Here is a 25,398-nt window from a genome sequence, read left to right on the forward strand (position 1 = left end):
ATGGAAACAAGAGCAGTTTATAGGCATCGTCCTGGACTCTATTGGACTTCACAGTGTCGCAAATTCTCAGGAATTTTGTGAGATGTTGGTTTGGGTCTTCATTAACACTCCCACCAAATGAACAATGGTTCTCCACCAGTGATATTAGTTGTGGTTTGAGTTCAAAATTGTTGGCTTGAATGGGTGGTTTCTGAATGCTGCTTCCACAATTCCCAGAGGTTGGGTTTATGTATGAACCAAGAACCCTCCTCTCAGGAATGGCATTGTTTCCATCAGCCCTCTCATGGTTGTGAAATTCTCTATCCATGTTGAGATCTAGAGCTTCCTCAAAGTTGTCCTCAGATTCTCCTTCAGATTCTTCTTCTCTCAGTACTCTCTTCCCTCTTGCTTCCCTTCTAAGTCTATGAAGGGTCCTCTCTGGTTCGGTATATGGAGGAGTTGATGTCTCTCCTCTTCTACCTGTCATACAAGAATGCACCACAAGCAGCAAACAAGTGGAATACTCTTGGTTAATGGAAGAGTATGGTTAGAGCAGTTGAGGAATTAATTCAAATAGTTAGTGGGTCAGTGAGTTAGTTGCTAGAATTGAAAGGCATAAGAAAGAAAAAACAAGTAACAGAGTGCAGAAATTAAAAATTCAACAAGTAACTAGAACTAAATTAACAAAACAAGAGAAATGCTCAATCTAGTTAACTTCCAATTTGAGAATTATCAATCGAAAACCAATCCCCGGCAACGGCGCCATAAACTTGATGCGCATAAACTTGTTATGCTACGATTTAGGAAATTGCACGATCGGCAAAATTCCTTCCAGCAAGTGCACCGGTTATCGTCAAGTAAAAACTCACAATAGAGTGAGGTCGAATCCCACAAGGATTGGTTGAATGAGCAATTCGAATTAGAAGTTTGGTTAGTTGAGCAGAATCAAGAATTGGATGTTAATTTGCATAAAGTAAATTGGCGGGAAATGTAAATTGCAAGGAAATGATATTTGCAGAATCTTAAATTGCGAGAAATTAAATGCGAGAAGTTAAATTGCTGAAATTAAAAGGGAATTGGGGTGATTGCGTGAATTGAAATTGCAGGATGTAAATAGAAAGTGTAGATCAGAAATGGGGAGTTCATTGGGTGTTAGGAGATATTGAAATCTCCGAATCAAAACATTTTCATCTCTTCCTCAACCAATGCATTCATTGAATCTTGCTTGGCAATCTTATATGATTGGATCCCAATTCCTTGGCTCACCAATTCTCTCTAAAAACAAACAAATTCCCAATCCCTTGGTTTAAATGTTCATAAGAAGAGATGATGCTCGATCACTTATTATACCACACAGTTTCATGAACCACAATTTGGTAGGATTACATGTCACAATATCCATCCAAACCCCAATCCAATTCACTGTGAGAAAGCTTCTCTAGCATGAATCCTCCATTCCTTTCCCAAGGTTCCGAAGGATTCCAATTATGGGTAATTTCTTTCCCAAGACAATTACCCAATGGAATTAGATCGAGAAGCTTTCTAACAAAATTCAAGAGAAAAGATTGAAGAAGAAGACAAAACTATTATTGATTCATTGAATTACAATAGAGCTCCCTAACCCAATGAAAGGGGTTTAGTGCTTCATAGCTCAGAATTCAATTACACAATATCCAAAGTTCTCTAGTGTAAAAAAATGTCAAAAGGTCAAAAGATCCTAACTAACTTCAATTCTATCCTATTTATACACTTTCTAAATTGAGCTTCTGTTGTGTTTCTTGGGCTTTGAGGCCTTTCCTTGATTTCCTTTTGCTTTAGGCTTATGGTCCATAATCCTGATGAGGCTGTGATCCAATTATGTAACATTCATTGAGCAAACTTAGTGATAAACAATTAATGACACAAGACTCAACAAATTGCAGTTCCAGACTCATCAATTCTTCAGGCCCAATCCCATAAACCATGATATTCAATTGGGTTTCATACCATAATACGTTTAAGTTAGTATTTGTGCTCAATTGCTAACTTAAACTTCAATATATTTGGCCCAGAAACCTTTTCAAATGGTGGTGTTTAAGTTGAAGTTTAAGTTTCAGTTTAAGGTCAAACTAAAACTTAAACGTGGAATTGGAAGAAAGCACCCCAGGAGTGTACATAGTCGAACACGTTTAACCTCCAGTTTGTGGTCAAACTGGAGGTTAAACTTGGAAATGAAGAAAGCAACCCCTGGAGGCAATTTGGATCGAACACGTTTAACCTCCAGTTTGAGGTCAAACTGGAGGTTAAACGTGGAATGAAGAAAACACCCTGGAGGAAGGAAATGGTCGAACACGTTTAACCTCCAGTTTGAGGTCAAACTGGAGGTTAAACGTGGAATGCTCCTGGTGCCTCTCTTGCTTCTGGCGTTTAACCTCCAGTTTAAGGTTAAACTGGAGGTTAAACGTGGAATGCTTCTTGGTGAGAAAGAAAAGTGTCGAACACGTTTAACCTCTAGTTTAAGGTTAAACTAGAGGTTAAACGTGGAATGCTCCCTTGGTTCAAATCATCATTCTGGCGTTTAACCTCCAGTTTAAGGTTAAACTGGAGGTTAAACGTGGAATGCTTCTTAGTGCCCTTTCTCATTCTGGCGTTTAACTTCCAGTTTAAGGTCAAACTGGAGGTTAAACGCCAGTTACAGCATTTCCTCTCTTCTCATGATTTGGCGTTTAAGCTCCAGTTTAGGCTTAAACTGGAGCTTAAACGTCCCATTTGAATTTCAAGCTTCCTTTATTGATTTTGTTGCTTCCTTGCCTAGCCTCTCTTCCCTGAAATCATCCAAACAATTGCATCAAAGTCTTGCAAAATTTCATGAGAATTCATCCATTCATAGCATTCAAGTAATATCACTAAAAACTCATGGAATTTGCATCAAAATCATAATGTTTTGGATGGTTCATTGCTTTGTTGTTCATTTAACCATTCTTGGTTACTTTAAGCTCAAGAAATTGCATAAAACAACTAAAACTAACAGAAAAATGCTAGTGAAACTAGCCTAAGATGCCTTGGCATCAGTGCATGCTCTCAATTTTCTCTGATATGGTGGAAAAATTCCTGGAAGTCTTCATGGATGACTTTTCAGTATTTGGAGACTCATTCAGCTCCTGCCTTAACCATTTAGCACTTGTTCTGAAAAGATGCCAAGAGACTAACCTGGTTTTAAACTGGGAAAAATGTCACTTTATGGTGACTGAAGGAATTGTCCTTGGGCACAAAATCTCGAACAAGGGGATAGAGGTGGATCAAGTGAAGGTAGAGGTAATTGAAAAATTACCACCACCTGCCAATGTTAAGGCAATCAGAAGCTTTCTGGGGCATGCAGGATTCTATAGGAGGTTTATAAAGGATTTTTCAAAAATCGCCAAACCTCTGAGCAACCTGCTAGCTGCTGACACGCCATTTATCTTTGATAAAGAGTGTCTGCAGGCATTTGAGACTCTGAAAGCTAAATTGGTTACAGCACCAATCATCTCTGCACCAGACTGGACATTACCATTTGAATTGATGTGTGATGCCAGTGACCATGCCATTGGTGCAGTGTTGGGACAAAGGCATGACAAGCTTCTGCACGTCATTTACTATGCCAGCCGTGTTCTAAATGACGCATAGAAGAATTACACAACCACAGAAAAAGAGCTACTTGCAGTGGTTTACGCCATTGACAAATTCAGATCCTATTTAGTAGGATCAAAAGTGATTGTGTATACTGATCATGCTGCTCTTAAATATCTACTCACAAAGCAGGATTCAAAACCCAGAGTTATAAGATGGGTGTTGCTTCTGCAAGAGTTTGATATAGAAATAAGAGATAGAAAAGGGACAGAGAATCAAGTGGCAGATCACCTGTCCCGAATAGAACCAGTAGAAGGGGCGTCCCTCCCTCTCACTGAGATCTCTGAAACCTTTCTGGATGAGCAACTCTTTGCCATCCAGGAAGTGCCATGGTTTGCAGATATCGCAAACTACAAGGCAGTGAGATTCATACCCAAAGAGTACAGTAGGCTGCAATCAAAGAAATTGATCACAGATGCAAAGTACTATCTTTGGGATGAACCATATCTCTTCAAGAGATGTGCAGACGGAGTAATCCGTAGATGTGTGCCTAAGGAAGAAGCACAGAAGATTCTATGGCACTGCCATGGATCACAGTATGGAGGACATTTTGGAGGTGAGCGAACAGCCACAAGAGTCCTCCAATGTGGCTTCTACTGGCCTACTCTCTATAAAGATTCCCGAGCATTTGTACTTAATTGTGACAGTTGCCAAAGATCTGGCAATCTGCCTCACAGTTATGCCATGCCTCAACAAGGGATCTTGGAGATTGAGTTGTTTGATGTATGGGGTATTGACTTTATGGGACCTTTCCCACCATCATACTCAAACACTTACATTCTGGTGGCAGTGGATTATGTATCCAAATGGGTGGAGGCTATTGCAACACCCACCAATGACACTAAAGCAGTGTTAAAATTCCTCCAGAAACACATCTTCAGTAGATTTGGTATCCCTAGAGTATTAATCAGTGATGGGGGCAGTCATTTCTGCAATAAACAGCTTTACTCTGCTTTGGTTCGTTATGGAGTTAGTCACAGGGTAGCTACTCCATATCACCCACAGACTAACGGACAAGCTGAAGTCTCAAATAGAGAACTCAAAAGAATCCTGGAACGGACTGTAATTAACCGTAGAAGGGATTGGGCAAGGAGCTTGGATGATGCTCTGTGGGCATACAGAACAGCATTCAAGACCCCTATAGGGACCTCTCCATACCAGCTTGTGTATGGAAAGGCATGTCACTTGCCAGTGGAACTGGAACACAAGGCCTACTGGGCAACCAGATTCCTGAACCTTGATGCTAAGTTAGCTGGAGAAAAACGGTTACTTCAGCTAAATGAGCTAGAGGAATTTAGACTCAATGCTTTCGAAAATGCAAAGATATACAAAGAGAAAGCGAAAAGATGGCATGATAAGAAATTGTCATCCAGAGTCTTTGAGCCGGGGCAGAAAGTTCTACTATTTAATTCTAGGCTCAAATTATTCCCTGGGAAATTAAAATCCCGGTGGAGAGGTCCATATGTAATTACAAGTGTATCACCATATGGATACGTAGAGCTTCAGGATAATAACTCTAACAAAAAGTTCATTGTTAATGGACAGAGAATTAAACATTATCTTGAAAGTAACTTCGAGCAAGAATGCTCGAAACTGAGACTTGATTAGAGCTCAGTGGTAGTCCAGCTAAAGACAATAAAGAAGCGCTTGCTGGGAGGCAACCCAGCCATTTACAAAGTTTATTTACTAATTAAATAAATTTCCTTTTTTTACAGGTATGTGCCCAAGTATCTTCAAGGTAAAATAGCAATTGCTTGAATTCACAGAGTTACAGGGGAATTTGGAAGTTCACTGGTGAAAAAAGCCAGTAAGAAACATTTTGGGCGTTGAACGCCCAAAAGAAGCACCCACTGGGCGTTCAACGCCAGTAAGGGTAGCCATCTGGGCGTTAAACGCCAGAAAGGAGCATCTTCTGGGCGTTAAACGCCAGAAAGAAGCACCTTCTGGGCGTTTAACGCCAGATTGACAGCATCCTGGGCGTTTAGAAAAACGCCCAGTGACAAAGGACTTCCTGGCATTCAACGCCAGAAAGATGCATCAGCTGGGCGTTGAACGCCCAGGAGAAGCAACATTTGGGCGTTAAACGCCCAAAACATGCAGCGTTTGGGCGTTTAACGCCAGAATGGTGGGGAGGAGGTAGAATTCGTTTTTCTTCACAAATTTTCTAACTTTTATGTTTCAATTCATGATTTCTTGCATAAACATGTTTCAATTCCAAAAATTTTAATCCTAATTTCTAAAACCCTAATTTCTAAAATTCCTTTTTCAAAAATATCAAATGTATCTTAATTCATAAACACAAATCTTTTTCCAATCCAATTCTTTTTCAAATCTTTTTAATTTCTTCTCATATCTTTTTTAACTCATCTTATCTTTTTTTTCGAAACTGCATCTCCTTCTACTCCTCTCCTTTCCTTTCTTTTGCTTGAGGACAAGCAAACTTCTAAGTTTGGTGTGATTTGCCATGATCACTGAGCTAAAACTCATTAAGATCATGGCACCTAAGGGAACAGGAAGAGCAAAGATGTGAACTTAAGGGAGCTGAAGCGTCCAAAATTAATTCTTGAAGGCACCCCACAGACTAGAGGAACATCCACTTCCCAAAATACAGGTTGTTAAGTTCTAATTCTAGCTTTAACTCTGTGATAGTATTATTATAGGATTTTACCTTAGAAGTTATATAGGAGTAGTAGTAATTAGCATATCTATTTTGATTTTATTTTCAATTAAGTTATAATTTATTTTTCTCATCATCATCAAACATGAATAAAATAGTAGATTTTTAGAATAAAGAGGCAATTTAATTTTTTCGAGTTCTTAATAAGGAAAATTCTAATTATTTATATGTGGTGGCAATACTTTTTGTCTTCTGAATGAATGCTTGAACAGTGCATATTTTTTATATTGAATTTTATGAATGTTAAAATTGTTGGCTCCTGAAAGAATGATGAACAAGAGAAATGTTATTGATGATCTGAAAAATCATGAAATTGATTCTTGAAGCAAGAAAAAGCAGTAAAAAAAAATTCTAAAAAAAAAATTTGCCAAAAAGAGAGAAAGAAAAAGCAAGCAGAAAAAGCCAATAGCCCTTAAAACCAAAAGGCAAGGGTAAAAAGGATCCAAGGCTTTGAGCATTAATGGATAGGAGGGCCCAAGGAAATAAATCCAGGCCTAAGCGGCTAAATCAAGCTGTCCCTAACCATGTGCTTGTGGCATGCAGGTCCAAGTGAAAAGCTTGAGACTGAGTGGTTAAAGTCGTGATCCAAAGCAAAAGAGTGTGCTTAAGAACTCTGGACACCTCTAATTGGGGACTCTAGCAAAGCTGAGTCACAATCTGAAAAGGTTCACCCAATTATGTGTCTGTGGCATTTATGTATTCGGTGGTAATACTGGAAAACAAAGTGCTTAGGGCCACGGCCAAGACTCATAAAGTAGCTGTGTTCAAGAATCAACATACTAAACTAGGAGAATCAATAATACTATCTGAATTCTGAGTTCCTATGGATGCCAACCATTCTGAATTTCAAAGGATAAAGTGAGATGCCAAAACTGTTCAGAAGCAAAAAGCTACTACTCCCGCTCATCTAATTAGAATCTGAGCTTCACTTGAAACTCTGAGATATTATTGTTTCTTAATTTCTTTTCATCCTATTTTATTTATCTAGTTGCTTGAGGACAAGCAACAGTTTAAGTTTGGTGTTGTGATGAGCGGATATTTTATACGCTTTTTGGGGGTAATTTCATGTAGATATTAGCATGTTTTAATTAGTTTTTAGTTAAATATTATTAGTTTTAGGCAAAAATCATATTTCTGGACTTTACTATGAGTTTGTGTGTTTTTCTGTGATTTCAGGTATTTTCTGGCTGAAATTGAGGAAGCTGAGCAAAAATCTGAGTTAGGCTGAAAAAGGACTGCTGATGCTGTTGGATCCTGACCTCCCTGCACTCGAAATGGATTTTCTGGAGCTACAGGAGTCCATTTGGCGCGCTCTTAACGGCGTTGGAAATTAGACATCCAGGGCTTTCCAGCAATATATAATAGTCCATACTTTGCGCGAAGATAGATGACGTAACATGGCGTTGAACGCCAAGTACATGCTGCTGTCTGGAGTTAAACGCCAGAAACACGTCATGATCCCGAGTTGAACGCCCAAAACACGTTATAACTTGGAGTTCAACTCCAAGAAAAGCCTCAGTTCGTGGATAGCTTTAGTCTCAGCCCCAGCACACACCAAGTGGGCCCCAGAAGTGGATTTCTGCACCAATTATATTAGTTTACTCATTTTCTGTAAACCTAGGTTACTAGTTTACTATTTAAACAACTTTTAGAGAATTATTTTGTACCTCATGACATTTTCAGATCTGAATTACATACTTTTTGACGGCATGAGTCTCTAAACTCCATTGTTGGGGGTGAGGAGCTTTGCAGCGTCTCGATGAATTAATACAATTCCTTTATTTTCCATTCAAACACGCTTGTTCTTATCTAAGATGTTCATTCGCGCTTAATTATGGAGAAGGTGATGATCCGTGACACTCATCACCTTCCTCAATCCATGAACGTGTGCCTGACAACCACATCCGTTCAGCATCAGATTGAATGAGTATCTCTTAGATTAATTACTTAGAATCTTCGTGGTATAAGCCGAATTGATGGCGGCATTCATGAGAATCCGGAAAGTCTAAACCTTGTCTGTGGTATTCCCAGTAGGATTCTGGGATTGAATGACTGTGACGAGCTTCAAATTCCTGAAGGCTGGGCGTTAGTGACAGACGCAAAAGAATCAATGGATTCTATTCCAACCTGATTGAGAGCCGACAGATGATTAGCCGTGCTGTGACAGGGCATAGGAACGTTTTCACTGAGAGGATGAGAAGTAGCCATTGACAACGATGACACCCTACATAGAGCTTGCCATGGAAGGGACCTTGCGTGTGGAAAAGGATTTCAAGGAAGAGTTGAAGTTCAGAGGACAAAGCATCTCCAAAACTCCAACATATTTCTCATTACTGCACAACAAGTAACGCTTTTATTCTCTTTTATTTTTCCAATCTAATAATTCCAACTGATAATTTTAATTAATATCCTGACTAAGAATAATAAGATAAACATAGCTTGATTCAAACCAATAATCTCCGTGGGATCGACCCTTACTCACGTAAGGTATTACTTGGACGACCCAGTGCACTTGCTGGTTAGTTGTGCGGATTACAAATTCGTGCACCAGCATGCCTCAGCTTCGAAAGCATTAGTGACACTTACCTTTGTCACTAACGCTCCAAACGCCCCTCTTTCCCACGTTAGAGTTCACGTTTACTAGGTTAACGTGGCCACTAACGTGGTAGTGAATGCCATCTCCAACGTTAGTGACAAAGGTGAGTGTCACTAACGTTGGCTAATCAATCTCAGCTCCACGTTAACTTTCATGTTAGTAGTCTTAACGTGACCACTAACGTGGGCAATGCTAGCTTGATCCAACGTTAGTGACAAAGGTGAGTGTCACTAACGTTGGCATTGTCTTCCCTTCCACGTTAGAGTTCACGTTAACTAAGTTAACGTGACTCTTAACGAGGCCAATTTCCACTTTGTAGCGTTAGTGGTGTTCACATTTACCACTAATGCTGGAGCTCCCTTTATCTCCATGTTAACTATCACGTTAGTGTAGTTAACGTGGCAATTAACGTGGGTTTATGATGGCTTCGCAGGCGTTATTGTCGACCACCTTTCTCATTAACATTGCAAGCTCATTCCCATTCCACGTTAGTGGTCACGTTAATTAGATTAACGTGGCTACTAACATGGTTCTTCCTTGCTTCCTTTGTCCTGAAATCAAGCAAATAAAGTGCATCAAAGCTCTAGCCCAACTCATAAAATTATGCATCATCAATTTGTCATTCAATCCATACAAAATCCTCATGAAATCATGTAAAATTCACAATAGTTGCTTGAATCAAGGTGTAACTGTATTTTCATCTAAAACTTGCCTTATTCACTAAGAAAATGCATGAAACTACCCTAAAACAGTAAAGAAAAAGGTCAGTGAAACTGGCCTAGATGCCCTGGCATCAACCGGCCAAAGAAGTCATAAATTCCTATATAGGAACATTATCACAAGGTTTTGGGTCCCTAACTACATCACCACGGATAATGGCAATCAGTTCACGGACACAGGTTTTAGGAAGTTGGTAGCTAACTTGAAAATAAAGCACCAATTCACATCTATATAACACCCACAAGCCAACGGACAGGCAGAAGCAACCAATAAAGTCATACTGGCTAGGTTAAAAAAGAGACTATAGGATGCGAAAGGAGCTTAGGCTGAAGAGCTCCCACAAGTCCTATGGGCATATCTGACATCTCCACACCTCACCACAGGAGAATCACCCTTCCGACTTGCTTACTATTCCGAGGGTTACCTGAAACTGTAGGTCGATCTCGGACAAGATCTTCTGTACTGGTCGGAGCAGTTGTGTCCAGCTTGATGATGGTGGCTGGAGCCGCCGTGTCCGATTTGTTGGACTTGGTGGTGGTGCTGATCCTTCGTCACTGAAGGGTGGTGTTACCTACAAGGGACTCCGATGCTTAAGTTAGCAAGGGTATTAAGCAGGTTTTTAGTAGAATCAGAGTATGAGTTATACCTGGGTGCTCCAGTGTATTTATAATGTTGTGGAGTGACCTTCTTAGATAAGATAAGTTAGTTATCTTATCTTTGAGTGAGGTCATCGTATCTTCAAGGGAACTGCCCTTTATTTCTATAGGCTTGGGCTGCCTTTGGATTTGGGTCGTGTTCCTCTATCTGGGCCCTTTACTGGGCTTTCCTGGTAATTTGGCCGAGCTTTTTGAGAAGAGGTCGGATAGTCGGACCTAAAGAGGTCGGTCGCTCTGTCGCTAAACGTCCCGGGTCAGACAGCTCGACCCAGGATATGAACAGTGCCCCTGCTCGAGCTCGGTCTTTCTTAAGGTCGAGTCTTAGTTTTTGGACTTCGATCCTTCTCTGGTGAAGCCGAACTCGAGCATTTTGTCGACTTCTTCTTTGTAGAGTTCTCCTTTGAATGCATAATATTTCCTTTTGAATTTTATTCTTTTGAAAATGCGCGTCCCCTTGCTTTGGGAATGTGCAAAGGTTTAATAACCTCATTAATTCTTTTAATGCTCCGTTTCTTTGTTCTTTTTGAACTTTTCACAATAACGGTTTCTCTTATCTGTTTTACTTGCAACTTGCCGCATTTCTTTCTCGCTTTTTGTTTTTGCCTAAGATTTTGCATTTTTGCGTTTCTTCCAGCGACGCCGGTTGGTGCTTTCTTTGCTCTAAAAAGGTGATTCCTGATTCTATCTCTTCGTCTTCAATTCCTTTGAAGCTTTCTCCATTTTCCAGGTTGGTTCCACTTCCTATTCTTTTACTTATTTGCTTTGCATTCAGTTCTTGGTAACGTTTTGATTTTTGCTTGAATGTGTGTTGGAAAGCTTGAAACTTTTTGCGTCGTTATGCTCGATTACTGCTGTGATGCATGTTTTTTTGTCCTTTTGGTCCTGTGTATGCTCTTGAGTGGGATTTAGCTGATCGTGCTCCTCTGCGTGCTGTTACTAAGGCTTTTATGAACTTATTTGCTTTCCCAAAAGATTGCTCATTTGAGGACTTTCTCCATGCTGGTATTTTTACTGATGAATTTTGTAGAAAGCGACATTTTTTCTGGTGACTCGTTTTGATTCTGAAAAAAGTTTGTGTCTTTGATGATTTTCACTTGGCATGTTTGGTTTGCTTGTTAGTTCCTTTGCTAGTAGACTAAAACTGTGTCTTGAGAGGCGACACATTTTGTTTGTAGCTTTTTCGGAGTACTAATTGTAAAGAATATTCATCTTGTCTTGATTTTCTTTTCATGTTTTTGTTTTCCTGGAAGGGGATTTTTTTCTTTGCTGGAAGTTTTTTGGGGTGTGGCTTTAAAGCTTTTTTCGAAGTCTTCCTTACTTTGTCTTTGCCTCCAAAGAATGCCCCTAGACTTTGGTGTGTGTCTTGGGGTTTTCCTTTTGCTGTTTGTTTTGTCCTGGATCATGTTGTCCGAGTTGTTTTTCGGTTAGTAATCCATTTTTTTCTTGTTTGTAGGATTAGTTGGCCATGTCTTCTTGCAAAAATATTCTTGAGACGTCTTCTAAGGTTCCCGAGGGGATGTCCGACTGGTTGGACTCCCTTGTGTTAATGTGTGTTTCTGTGTGAATGCTGAGTTTTGTGTGGAACTTAGGAAACATCATCGTCTCTGTAAGAGTAGAGATCAGGAAAAGAACTATGAATTGGTGGCGCCTGACTCTGAAGAGAGGGTTTGCTTTCTTGCTCTGACCCGGGGAGAACGCCCTTTCTTTTATGCTTATGACTATTTTTTCAGCCATTTGGATATTACATTTCCTTTTACTTCCTTTGAGACCGATTTGTTGTGGTCATGTAATGTAGGCCCATCCCAGCTCCATCCAAACTCCTGGGGTTTTATCAAGATCTTTCAGCTGCTTTGTCAAGAGTTGAACGTCACGCTATCCCAGACTCTCTTTCTTTATCTTTTTGCCTCATGGGTTTCCCTTAGATCTGCCCAAGGACATAAAGTTTTTGCCATGTATGACGAGTCCTTTAGGGACTTCAAGAACTACTTTTTTAAGGTCTGAGTGGTTGAGGGAGCTCGACCATTTTTTCTGGAAGCGAATGATGAGCCTGCCTTCCCCTTGTGTTGGCAATAGAATGTAGTGGTGTCTCGGTACATGTGGGAGATGCTTGACGAAATCGAGCAGGCTTTTGTAAATGTTTTGGAGGATATTTGGGGGAAACCTCCTCATCTCGAGACTAAGAAATTTTTGGGGGACCCATCCCTTGACCGAACTACGTTGGGTATTAATTGATATGTTTTGCTTTGTTTTGATTTTGCTTTCTTCTTTTTCCAATGTGTAATATGCTTCTATGATCGATTTTCTTTTTCAGAGATGGCCAAGAACAATGACTCCATGGAAGCCTTCAAGAAGGCGGGGAAGGCTACGGCGGCTCAAAACATCTCGGCCAAGGTGGCTGGGGAAGGGTCCTCTCAGGTTTTGTCGAAGCCATCTGTTCCGAGCTCTCCTGGACCGAGGAGGATGATTGATGACTTACATCATCTACCCTTTTTCTTGCATAAAAAGGACCATAAAAGAGGCATAATCTCATTTGATCATTGCAATTCATGCCTTAATTGATGAATATCATAGTACATTTCTTTGAAATGAGTTTGTGCTAGATTTCAGGTGGAGAAGACATCAAAAATGGGAAAGAAAATAACAAAACAAGTGGGGCGTGTGAAGCAGGCGTGCCACTTGGAACAAACGCCACAAAAATTTATTGGCATGGCACGCCAGAAGCTAGGCGTGGCACGCTGGTTCAACATTCCAGAGAGCAAAATTGAAGACCATCAAAGGGGCGTGGCACGCCAGGAGCGGGGCGTGGCATGCGAATTCATTACTAGAAGAGCCATCACTATGGCGTGCCACTTTGTGTCGAAGGTATGGCACGCTAGCCCCAGAGTTCACTTGGGCGTGCCACTTGAGGAACAAGGCATGGCACGCCAAGCTTATAAGACCCACAATTGAATGGGCGTGCCACTTGAGCAACAAGGCGTGGCACGCCAATGAACAATGAGACAATGTAAAAGCTGGGCATGCCACTTGGTATCGAAGGCGTGGCATGCCAGCTCAAGAACTCCCACTAAGGCGTGCCACTTGAGTAATGAGGCATGGCACGCCAGCACCTAAGGAGGCCAAATAAAGCTGGGCGTGCCACTTGGAACAAACGCCACAAAAATGTATTGGCATGGCACGCCAGAAGCTGGGCGTGGCACACTGGTTCAACATTCCAGAGAGCAAAATTGAAGACCATCAAAGGGGCGTGGCATGCCAGGAGCGGGGCATGGCACGCGAACTCGTTACTAGAAGAGCCATCACTATGGCGTGCCACTTTGTGTCGAAGGTGTGCCACGCCAGCCCCAGAGTTCACTTGGGCGTGCCACTTGAGGAACAAGGCGTGGCACGCCAAGCTTATAAGACCCACAATTAAATGGGCGTGCCACTTGAGCAACAAGGCGTGGCACGCCAATGAACAATGAGACAATGTAAAAGCTGGGCGTGCCACTTGGTATCGAAGGCGTGGCACGCCAGCTCAAGAACTCCCACTAAGGCGTGCCACTTGAGTAATGAGGCATGGCACGCCAGCACCTAAGGAGGCCAAATAAATCTGGGCATGCCACTTGGAATCGAAGGCGTGGCACGCCAGCTTAATTATCTCACTTTGGCGTGCCACTTGAACATCCAGGCGTGGCACGCCAACATCTGGGACCATGGCAAATGACGGGGGTGACACACCAGTGTCATGGCGTGACACGCTGGTAGTGTTTTCCAGATGAGGAATTAAAGGGCCAGTGAACTTAGGCGTGCCACTTGGGAGATGAGGCATGGCACGCCAGCAAGAAGATGAAGCAAATGAAGGGCGACACGCCAGTCTCATGGTGTGGCACGCTGGTAGTATCTTCCAGAAAGGAAGAAGAGGAGCCAATGAACTTAGGCGTGCCACTTGGATGACGAGGCGTGGCACGCCGGCAAGGGGGTGAAGCTTTAAGAAGGGCGTGGCACACTAAACCCTGGACGTGCCATGCTGCTGGTCTGGCGTGCCACGCTGGTACAAATCTCTAGAAGCATATAGATAAGGGAAGTGAGCTTAGGCGTGCCACTTCGGTTCGAAGGCGTGGCACGCCAGGTTTCTTTGCCCTTTAAAATGTCCTGGGTGTGCCACTTTAGTTCAAAGGTGATTCCAGGGCATCTAGGCTAGTTTTACTGACCTTTTCTTTACTGTTTTAGGGTAGTTTCATGCATTTTCTTAGGAAATAAGCAAGTTTTGGATGAAAATACACTCACACCTTGATTCAAGCAATTATTGTGAACTTTACATGATTTCATGAGGATTAGGCAGGAATTGAATGATAAAATTGATGATGCATAATTTCATGATTTGGAACAAAGCTTTGATGCACTTTAATTGCTTGATTTCAGGACAAAGGAAGCTAGAATGAACCACGTTAGCAGCCACGTTAATCTAATTAACGTGACCACTAACGTGGAATGGGGACAAGCTTGTAGCATTAATGGAAAAGGTGATCACCAATAACGCCTTCGAAGCCATCATAGCCCACGTTAGTTGCCACGCTAACTACGTTAACGTGGTAGCTAACGTGGAGGAAAAGAGGAGCTCCAACGTTAGTGGTAAAAGTGAATGCCACTAACGTTCCACAAAGGCACAAATTAAGCTACGTTAAGAGTCACGTTAATCTAATTAACGTGAACTCTAACGTGGAATGAGGAATCAATGACCAACGTTAGTGACGCTCACCTTTGTCACTAACGTTGGACCAACCCAAGAGTGCCCACGTTAGTGGTCACGTTAAGACCACTAACATGAGAAGTAACGTGGAGCTAAGCATGATAAGCCAACGTTAGTGACACTCACCTTTGTCACTAACGTTGGAGATGGCATTCACTACCACGTTAATCCAATTAACATGAACTCTAATGTGGGAAGGAGGGGCGTTTGAAGCGTTAGTGATAAAGGTAGGTGTCACTAACGCTCTCGAAGCTTAGGCATGTGATAAACCCATATTTTATGATGTATATTGAGCTCAATTTAAGTGATTTATTCAACCCTTCACCTAATTATTCTTGTAAATTGCATGGTTTCTCTTTCCCTTCCTTATTATGTGATATATGAGAAAATATATTCCTTATGCTTTAAAATAATCAAATTTAATTATCCTTTATTACCATTCGATACCATTCGATGCCGCGTGGTACGCACAAAAGAGAATCGACGCGAGCGCATGGATGAGGCGAACGCGTGACTTGCGAAATACAACTGATGCGGGCGCATGACTGACGCGACCACGTGGAAGAGCAACACTCCAGATGACGCGACTGCGTGCGGAACGCGAGCAACGCGTCCAGACGCGACTGCTGCACAGGATGACAATCAGATAGAGAGTAATTTTCACTTTTCAGAGTTTAGATGTAGTTTTTAGAGAGAAAGGCTCTCTCCTCTCTCTTAGGATTTAGGATTAGGAATCCTCTTAAAGGATTCAGGATTTCAACTCTTCATCAGGTTCAATATTCCTTTTACTTTATATTTCTCTTTTACTTCCAGATGCTTTAATGCTTGTATTACTTATGTTTCCTATTTGGCTTATGAACTTTTCATGTTAATATTCTCTCAATTAATATAATTTGAGGTATTTCAGACTTATGATTGTTTTCTCTAATTTATGTTATTGATGCTTGGGCTCTATCCAAATTATTTTCATTCAAGTATATTTTATTCCCTTTTGGCTTTGGTTGATTAATTGGTAACTCTTGAGTTGTCAAACTCAGCAGTGGTTGAAATGGGTAGATTCTAATTGATCTAGATCGCTCTAAAGGTAGTCTTCCCACAGGGATTGACTAGGACTTGAGGATCAAACTAATTAGTCCACTTGACTCTCCTTTGCTTTAGTAAAGGTTAACTAAGTTGAATTAAAACCCAATTCTCATCACACCTGATAAGGATAACTAGGATAGGACTTTCAATTTCTCATATCTTGCCAAGAGTTTATTTTATAGTCATTTATTTATTTTTCTTGTCAGTTAAATTACTTGTTCAACCCTTTTTAAAACCCCAAATATACCTTTGCATAACTAATAATAAGAACATACCTCCCTGTAATTCCTTGAGAAGATGACCCAAGGTTTAAATACTTCGGTTATCAATTTTATAGGGGTTTGTTACTTGTGACAACCAAAATGTTTATACGAAGGGATTTTCTGTTGGTTTAGAATCTATACTCACAACACGACTATATTTTTACAAAATTCTTTACTAGCAAAAATCCTAACGTCAGCATGCCCACGTTAAGAGTCACGTTAGTTATACAAACGTGAACTTTAACGAAGGGAAATGGGGCAAAATGCAACGTTATTGGAAAAGGTGAGTGCCAATAAGTTTGTGAAGGACCAAGAGGCAACGTTAGTGGTCAGGTTAGTGCCATTAACGTTGAAGTTAACGTGGATCACTTTGGGTTGGAACGTTAGTGAAAAAAGTGATCGTCACTAACGTTCTCGAACCCACATTTTCACTTAACGTTAACACCACCAACGTCCTAACTAACGTCCATGCCTAACTCACACTTTTCTGCAAACAAAGCTGAGCCCACTAAAGATTGTAACAGCTTCAACACAAGATCAAAGGCCCATATCCAAGACTTGGAGAACTAACTAGAAGATCAAGAAGAGTAGTATATATAGGAGTAGTTTTGAACTAGAGAGAAGCTTGACACTTTTGGAGAACTACACCTTGTATATTTACTTTTCTGCACTTTTAGTCACTCTAGAATGTATTCTTCTTAATCATCTTCCATTTCCAGAGCTATGACCAACTAAACCCCCTTTCTTTGGGTTAGGGAGCACTGTTGTAATTTGATGGATCAATTATAGTTTTCATTCTTCATCCTCTTTCTTTTTTCTTGATTTACTAGAAAGCTTTCGATCTTAATTCAATTGGTTAGTTGTCTTGGAAAAGAAACTCTCCATAATTGGATCTCCTCTGAGCCTTGGAAAAGGGATGAGGAGATCATGCTAGAAATGCTTTCTTATGTTGGACCAAATTGGGGTTTGGATGGATATAGTGACATGTAATACTCCCAACACTTTGATTTAGAAATACATTTGGTATAATCAGTGACCATACTTCATCTCTTTCTATGAGCAATTAAATCAAGGAATTAGGAAATTGTTCAAGCTTAGAGAGACTGGGTTGCCAAGGAATTTGGATCCAATCACCTAAGATTGCCAAGGAGATCAATGAATGCATTGATTTAGGAAGAGATGAAATTGAAGTTGATCCAGAGAATACAACATCTCCTAAGCCCAATGAATCCCACATTTCTGATCTTACCCATTCTCTTTACTTTTTGCCATTTATCTTTATGCTCATCTTCCCAAACCCCCATTTAAGATTTTGTAATTTATTTCCTGCGATTTACTTTCCCGCCATTTATTTTTCTGCAAATCTCAACTCAATTCCTGTTTAGCTCAACTAGCACACTCGTCCAACTAAAGTTGCTTGACCAATCAATCCCTGTGGGATTGGACCTCACTCTATTGTGAGTTTTTACTTGATGACAATTCGGTATACTTACCGAAGGGAAATTTGTTGAGAGACATGTTTTTGCGCATCAAGTTTATGGCACCGTTGCCAGGGATTGATTTTGTATCGACAATGATTAAGTTGGAAGATCACTAGATTGAGCATTTTTCTCTTTTGTTTGTTCATTTTAACTTGTCAATTACTTTTAGCTTTAGTCATTTTCTTCCTCATCCCCTCTACCCTCTCTATTTTCTCTTTTTTTTGTTATTACTTACAATTCTGCTCACTAACCCACTAACTATTTGATAATTTACACCACTCACACTACAACCACTCTAACAAGTATAATCACTTCGCTTTATTTCTTGCTGTGTGCTCTATTAGTTGTATGACCGGGAGAAGAAGCGGAGCTTCAACTTCCTTTGATTCAGAACTTGAGAGGACCTTCCTTAGATTAAGGAGGAAAGCAAGAGGAAAAAGAGTTGTTAGTGCCGAGAAAGAGGAAGAGTACTTCGAAACAAACATGGAGGAGAACTTGGAAAACAACCATGAAGAAGAAGCTCACAACCATGCCAGTGAAGGCCCTGTGAATCATGCTGGGTAAGAAAGAAGAGTGCTAGGCTCTTACATCAATCCAAACCCAGGAAATTGTGGAAGTAGCATCCAAAATCCAACCATACATGCCAATAACTTTGAGTTGAAACCCCAGCTCATCACCCTTGTTCAGAACAATTACTCATTTGGAGGAAGTGCCCAAGAAGACCCCAATCAACATCTAACCACCTTCCTGAGAATATGTGACACTGTGAAGTCTAATGGTGTTCATTCGGATGTCTATAGATTGTTTTTGTTCCCCTTTTCACTCAGGGACAAAGCATCTAAATGGCTGGAATCCTTCCCGAAGGAGAGCTTAACAAATTGGGAAGATATGGTGAACAAATTTTTGGCAAGATTCTTTCCTCCTCAAAGAATCAATAGGCTGAGAGGTGAGGTACAAACCTTCAGGCAACAAGATGGTGAAACTCTCTATGAGGCATGGGAGAGGTTTAAGGACTTAACAAGAAGGTGCCCACCAGACATGTTCAATGAACGGGTTCAACTGCACATTTTCTATGAAGGTCTTTTTTACAAGTCAAAGAAGGCCGTAGACCATTCATCAGGGGGCTCTTTAAATAAGAAGAAGACCATTGAAGAAGCCATAGATGTAATAGAAACTGTGGCAGAGAATGACTATTTCTATGCTTCTGAAAGAAGAAACACTCGAGGAGTGATAGAGCTGAACCACATGGATGCACTGCTGGCTCAAAACAAGATGATCACTAAGCAGTTAGCAGATCTTACCAAAAAGGTGGAAGAAAACCAAGTTGCAGCAGTCATCACTTCATTACCAGCTCAAGAAGGAGTGAATGCAGGAGAAGAAGGTGAATGGGAACAAGCCAATTATGTGGGGAACTCACCCAGGCAGACCCATGATCCATACTCCAAAACTTACAATTCTGGTTAGAGAAACCACCCTAATTTTGGGTGGGGAAACCAAAAAGACCAAGGCCAAGACCAGAGATGCCACAACCATAATTCCAACAACAATGCAACCCACCAACATCCCTCACAAAGATCCTATCAACACCCACCTAATCACCTTTTTCAACCATCTAACCTCAACCCACCATCACCAACTGAAGATAGACTTTCCAGAATTGAGACTCTACTTGAAGACATATGTAAAGAAGTCCAAGACAATTGAGTGTTCAAGGATGATGTGCGAGCCAGCATAAAAAACCGGGGAGACACCATCAAGAGGCTAGAGTCCCAAGTGGGGTATCTATCTCAGCAGTTTCCCAAACCTACTGATAGTTTCCCAAGTGACACAGAGAAGAACCCAAGAGGAGAAACAAAGAAAGTAAGGTGGAAAGAATGCAAGATGATTAATGTAAGTGATGAAAGGAGTGTAGAAGAAGTGCACACACAAATAGAACACTTCCAAGACAATTCAAAGGAAAAGCATGAAGGGAGAAATCAAGCACCCCATCTCACACACAGGGAGGGGCTAAAGAAAGGGGAGACCTTGAACCCATATGCATCCTTTGCCCAAAGGCTCAAAGGTGGTGTAGCAAGGAGAATATATTCAAGGTTCCTAGACATGTTTGCATCTCTCGATGTAAATATACCGTTCATTAAGGCCCTCCAGCAGATGACCTCCTACATCAAGTACATAATGGAGCTGCTGGCCAAAAAGAGTTTACTAAAGGGTGGGCAAACAATAATGATGAACAGGGAGTGCAGTGCTCTCATTCAAACAGAGCCACCTACAAAGAAGAAGGACCCAGGGAGTTTTCACATCCCCTGTGCTATAGGAGAGACAATGATTGATAAAGGACTCTGTGACCTGGAAGCAAGCATCAACTTAATGCCTCTATCCTTCATGAAAAAGCTTCAAATCAATGAGCTAACACCCACGGACGTAATCATCAAATTGGCAGACAAAACTCAAAAACAGGCAATAGGAGTGGTTGAAAATGTGTTAGTGAAGGTTGGGAACTATTTCATGCCCACCGACTTTGTTATCCTAGAGATGGAAGAGAATTCCATCCATCCCATCATCCTGGGGAGGCCATTCATAGCCACAGCCAGGGCACTTATAGATGTGGAGCGAGGAGAGCTAGTATTGAGGATACACGATGAACAGCTCACCTTCAACGTATTTAAACCCTCACAAGAAGAAGATCATGATAACAAAGAGCCAAAGGAAGAGCACAATAAAGAGCTGATGGAAGAGACAAGCACGGGAGCACAAGCACCACACTGGAAAACCCCTATGGTTGACAAGCAATGTGGTCAGAAGGAGCAACAGCCAAGTGTAACCCAAGAGGAGCTAGACCCACCAGAGTCATGTGAGACAAGCAACAAAACCCTCCTGAAAGAAGAAACTGTTCCGAGGGTTACCTGAAACTTATAGGTCGATCTCGGATGAGATCTTCTGTAATAGTCGGAGTTGCTGTGTCCGACTTGTTGGACTTGGTGGTGGTGCTAATTCCTTCATCCCTGGAAGGTGGGGGGTACCTGCAAGGGACTCCGATGCTTAAGTTAGCAAGGGTATTAAGCAAGTATTGAGTAGAATCAGAGTATGAGTTATACCTGGGTGCTCTAGTGTATTTATAATAGCGTAGGGTGACCTTCTTAGATAAGATAAGTTAGTTATCTTATCTTATCTTTATCTTAGAGCGAGGTCATCTTATCTTTAAGGGAACCGCCTTTATCTCTATAGGCTTGGGCTGCCTTTGGATTCGGGTTGTGTTCCTCTGTTTGGGCCCTTTGTTGGGCTTTCCTGGTAGTTTGGCCGAGCTCTTTGAGAAGAGGTCGGTTGTCCTGACCTAAGGAGATCAGTTGCTTTGTTGGTAGAACATCCCGGGTCAGACAGCTCGACCCAGGGTATGAATAGTGCCCCTGCTCGAGCTCGGTCTTCCTTTTGAGGTTGAGTCTTTAGTTTTTAGACTTTGATCCTTTTCAGGTGAAGCCGAACTCGAGCATTTCATCGATTTTGTAGGGTTCCCTTTTTGAATGCAGAACGTTTCGCTTCCTTTAAAAATGCGTGCTTTTGGATTTAGCGTCCTGGCCTTGGGAACGTGCGAGGGTTTTTAATGCCCCATTAATTGGTTTTTGATGCTCCGTTTCTCTTGGCTTTTATTTTGAAATTTACTCCCAGAAAACGTTTTTCTTCTCTCTTACTTTTCGCTGTAACTTCCCTTTTTCTCCTCTCATTCTGTTTTCTTTTAAAAACTTACGTTTCTTGGTGTTTCTTCTTGCGACGCTTGTTTGACGATCGTAGGTGCTTTCGACGGCGATTTCTGGCCTCCTCGTTTTCAACCTTCTTCCGCATTTTTTCTCCTTTGCTCAGGTTGGTTTTGCTTTCCCTTCACCATTTATTTCTGCTATGTTGTGTTTGATTTTGAAGCTCTGGCTTTGACTGAGTTCATGTTGGAAAGCTTGAATTTTACCGCGCATGGTTTGTTACTGTGATGCATGCTTTTTTCCTTGTATGCTTCTGAGTGTATTTTCCTGGTTTGGCTTTTTAAGGCTTTATATGCTACTGCTGATTTCTGAACTATTGTAACTTTTTCTTTTGGTGGCTCGTTTTGATCTTTTTCGCGTTTGTTTTTCTTGAAAAGGGGTTTCTCTGTGTTCTTGCTGTGGGTTTCTGTTGGGACATTAGTCTTGTAGATTTTCCTGAATCTTTATTCCCTGATTGCCTCCAAAGGATGCCCCTGGACTTTCTTGGTGTGGGTCCTGGGGTTTCTTTTTGCTGTTTGTGCCATGTTTAGACTATGCTGGCTGAGTTGCTTTGATTTCGTCCGAGATGTTTTTAGTAATCTATTCTCCTTTTCTTGTTTGTAGGACTAGTTGGCTATGTCTTCTCGCAAAAATATTGTAGAGACATCTTCTAAGGTTCCCGAGGGTATGTCCGATTGGTTGGACTCCCTTGTTTTGATGTGTGTTTCTGTGGCTAATGCTGAATTCTGTGTTGAGCTTAGGAAGCATCACCGTCTCTGTAAGAGTAGAGATCAAGAGAAGAATTACGAGTTGGTGGCACCTGACTCCGAGGAGAGGGTTTGCTTCCTTATCCTGATCCAGATGGAGCGCCTTTTCTTTTATGCCTATGACTATTTCTTCAGCCAGTTGGATATCACTTTTCCGTTTACCTCGTTTGAGACCAATTTGTTGTGGTCGTGTAATGTAGCTCCTTCCCAGCTTCATCCAAACTCGTGGGGATTTATTAAGATTTTTCAACTTCTTTGTCGAGAACTGAATATTACCCCTTCTCAAACTCTTTTCCTTTACTTGTTTGTTTTAACTAAGCCTAGGATCTCTTCAAAAAAGAAAGCCTCATGGGTTTCTTTTAGATCTGAACAAGGACATAAGATTTTTACCATGTACGATGAGTCTTTTAGGGACTTCAAGAATTATTTTTTCAAGGTTCGAGCTGTTGAGGGAGCTCATCCCTTTTTTCTGGAAGCGAATGGGGAGCCATCCGTCCTTTTACATTGGCAGCAGAATGTAATAGTGTCCCGTTATACGTGGGAGATGCTTGATGAGGTCGAGCAGGCCTTTGTGATGGTTTTAGAGGATCTTTTGGGGGAACCTCCTCATTTAGATACCAAAAAATGTTTGGGAGACCCCTCCCTTGTCCGAGATATATTGGGTATTACTTGTTGTATACTATTCCTTGTGTTGTGCTTTTTTCCCTTTCTTCCCAGAATGATAATTTTTTGTTTTCCATTTTCCAGAGATGGCCAAGAATAATGATGCAATGAAGGCCTTCAAGAAGGCGAGGAAAGCTACTGCAGCTCAAAACACCTCGGCCCGTGTAGGTGGGGAAGGAACTTCTCAAGTTCCTTTGAAGCCGTCTGCACCGAGCTCTCCTGGCCCGAGGAGAATGATCCCTACACCTCGGGTCCGTTTAGTGGATCCCCCACAATCTTCTACTGCTGCTGTGGTTTCTTCTTCGGCCGTCCCTCCTCCTAAAAGACCTCGAACTGTTGAACCTTTCAATCTGGACGCCCCGGATTTTGACCCTATTGGCTTTGTGGACCAGCAGATCACACCTTATGGTGCCCTCTCTATGGATGATGTATCTCTCCTTCATCACTTAGATTTTATAACTCAAAGTAGTGTTAAGATGGCTTATATGGGAGCTGCTATGTATCGAACTGCCCAAAATCTTCCTCTGCATGCTACCAAGGCCTTTATGGAGGAAGCTAAGCAAGAGTTTGATCGGATGAAGGGTCTGAAGGAGGAGTTTGAAGAGGAGGTGACTAAACTGAAGAAGGAGTTGGAAGGGGAGAAGGCCAGCTCTCTTGCCCTGGCGGCCTCTGTGCAGTTGGCTGAGGATGTGGCATTAAAGCACAAAGAAAGATATGTCACGTCCTACCGGGAAGTGATGCATTTTCGGGAGGAGTTAGAGTCGGTCCGAGTTGATTATTCTGAGCTCTAGGGTCACCTTGTGGGCAGCGTAACTGCTGCTTATGAGAACCTAAAGGAGCAGGTTCGGGTTATTGCCCCGGAGGCCGACCTTGCTTTATTTAGTTTGGATAATGTTGTGAAGGATGGCAAGATCGTTCCCGATGACCCTGATGATGATGATGTTAAGCCTCCCTCTGAGCTTGTCGCCAAAGCTTCTGTCGTGTCGGCTTCTTCAACTCCTGCTTGTTCCGTAGCCGATCCTGATTGCCAGATATTAAATCGGGATGACGGGACAGTGGACGTAGTGCCTCTCCAGACTCGCCCTCCTTCACCACGTGCTGATGCTGCCGAGAAGCCTTCGGGTGCTTGAGTTACTTGGTAATCTTCTTTCTTGGACCTTGTTCAGGTCTCTTTCAGGGATTACCTTTTGTAGCTTTATATCTTGGGCCGACTTCGTCATGTCGGGCCTTATCGAGTTACTTGGTAATCCTCTTTCTTGGACCTTGTTCAGGTCTCTTTCAGGGATTACCTTTTGTAGCTTTATATATTGGGCCGACTTCGTCATGTCGGGCCTTGTCGAGTTACTTGGTAATCCTCTTTCTTGGACCTTGTTCAGGTCTCTTTCAGGGATTACCTTTTGTAACTTTTTCGTAGGAGTCTGACTTCATCATGTCGGGCTCTTCTAAGTTATAGTAATCCTCTTTTATATGGTTGGCCAGACCTCTTTCCAGGGCTTTACTTATAACTTGGGTCGTTGTGACTGGTCCGACTTCTTTATGCCGGCCAGTCTTTAAGTTATTTTATAGCAATCCATTTTATTAGGACCTCGTCAGGTCCTTTCTTTGGATCACTTTCTATAACTTCTTGCATTATTCCGTTTTCATTTTTGCCGATTTTGTAGAGTTTGGGTTTTAACCCGCGTTTGGTCGACCTTTTAATGAATTTGGTTTTCATTTTTGGTCTTTATCGTGATCGCGCAGTGAATTTGATTTTCACTTTCTGTCGATCTGTAGCTTTATAATTGGGCGATGAATGCTTCGGAATAATGCAGCTTGAGCATTTGTAGAAAATCTGAACAAATCTTATTAAAAGAAAATGTGAATATATACATGCGGGGGTTATTTTCCTAAGTCGAGTGATTTGTAGGTCTTGGTCTTGGCGCCTCGTTAAAAAACATTTTTAGGAAAAAGAGTGCGCCTTGTCCCAAGGTCCTTTATCATCCCTAGCTATAGTACCTTCTTAGGTTGCAGGCGTGCCATGACCTAGGAAGCTCTCTTCCATCGAGTTCGGAAAGCCTGTAGTAGCCTTTTCCCAGCACTTCTATGACTCGTTTAGGGTCCTTTCCAGTTTGCTGTCAGCTTTTCTTCTCCAGGTCGAGTTGTTCCAATGTCGTTTCGGATTAGAATGAGGTCGTCCTCAGCAAAGGCTCGCTGTATTATCTTTTGATTGTATCTTGAAGCCATTCGTCGTTTTAATTCCTCTTCCCTTATCCGAGCTCTTTCTCGGACCTCCGGAAGTAGGTTGAGCTCTTCTCTTTGTACTTGGGAGTTAGCTTCTTTGCTATATTGGATCACTCTAGCCGACCTTTCTTCAATCTCTACTGGGATCATTGCCTCCATTCCATATGCTAATCAGAAGGGTGATTCCT

The 25,398-nt window shown here is 41.6% G+C and overlaps 1 non-coding gene across 1 annotated transcript; it reads right to left on the bottom strand.

Moving 5' to 3' along the window:
* Positions 1-18,768: 18,768 nt before the first annotated feature.
* On the bottom strand, positions 18,769-18,872 carry LOC130977948 (small nucleolar RNA R71). The gene has a single exon (XR_009085616.1). It is a non-coding gene; the product is annotated as a small nucleolar RNA R71 (small nucleolar RNA).
* Positions 18,873-25,398: the final 6,526 nt, after the last annotated feature.

The sequence above is a fragment of the Arachis stenosperma genome, chromosome 4 (genome assembly GCF_014773155.1).
Source record: "Arachis stenosperma cultivar V10309 chromosome 4, arast.V10309.gnm1.PFL2, whole genome shotgun sequence".
Taxonomy (NCBI): Eukaryota; Viridiplantae; Streptophyta; class Magnoliopsida; order Fabales; family Fabaceae; genus Arachis; species Arachis stenosperma.